Source organism: Triturus cristatus, chromosome 3_2, assembly GCF_964204655.1.
Source record: "Triturus cristatus chromosome 3_2, aTriCri1.1, whole genome shotgun sequence".
Taxonomy (NCBI): Eukaryota; Metazoa; Chordata; class Amphibia; order Caudata; family Salamandridae; genus Triturus; species Triturus cristatus.
This window is the reverse complement of record NC_140584.1, coordinates 926,501,059-926,501,849: the sequence shown is the minus strand read 5'-3', so window position 1 is coordinate 926,501,849 and position 791 is coordinate 926,501,059. Positions and strand designations below refer to the sequence as shown.

General features: G+C 67.3%; 1 non-coding gene across 1 annotated transcript; it reads right to left on the bottom strand.

Annotated features, from left to right (window-relative positions):
* Window positions 1–283: 283 nt before the first annotated feature.
* Window positions 284–437, bottom strand: LOC146858813 (5.8S ribosomal RNA). Its single transcript, XR_014980486.1, has one exon. It is a non-coding gene; the product is annotated as a 5.8S ribosomal RNA (ribosomal RNA).
* Window positions 438–791: the final 354 nt, after the last annotated feature.

Below are 791 nucleotides of genomic sequence, written 5' to 3'. Positions count from 1 at the left end.
GCCGGGAAGCCGGCCGTTGAGGAGGGCTCCCGAGGCATGTGGGCGCGGGCAGCCAGTGGGACACCACGGACAGCCGCGCGCAGCACACAGCCAGGCGGACAGGTCGCCAGGCCCCCTTCTCGGGGGGCCAGGCTTGCTGGCGGCGTACCTCCGCAGCAGGACCCGGAGAGGGACCCTGCCACGGGCGATCGGGGGGGTCTGATCTTGTGTGGGGACAAAGGGGAAGCGGAGCTCACCCTGCGATGGCCCGAGCCACGTCCCGGGGAAGCCCCGGGGTGATTGATGACCCTCAGACAGGCGTAGCCCCGGGAGGAACCCGGGGCCGCAAGGTGCGTTCGCAGTGTCGATGATCAATGTGTCCTGCAATTCACACTAATTCTCGCAGCTAGCTGCGTTCTAAATCAGCGCGTGAGCCAAGTGATCCACCGCCAAGAGTCACAGGCAACTTTTCGAAAACATTCGCCCACCTGCGGGCCCAGGAGAGGCGGGAGGAAGGGGACGCCGGCAGTCTGTCCGGCTGTCCGTCCGTCTGCCGCCCGGCGAAACGGCCCGGGCGCCCCATTCAAGGCTTCCACTCTGGGAGTCAGACAGCACCGTCGGGAAAAAAAAAATTGCCAGGCGCTCGACCCGGGAACCCGCCCCCCACCCACCCACATGGGGGTGAGGGAGGGGGCTCCTGGAGCGACGGGAGCAAGCAGCCCTGCAGCCACCGGTCCCTCCCGGGGTAACCCAGGAGGGACCACGCGAGTCTTCAAACCCCTCGAACCGGGTACCTAGGACGAGGGAGGGTC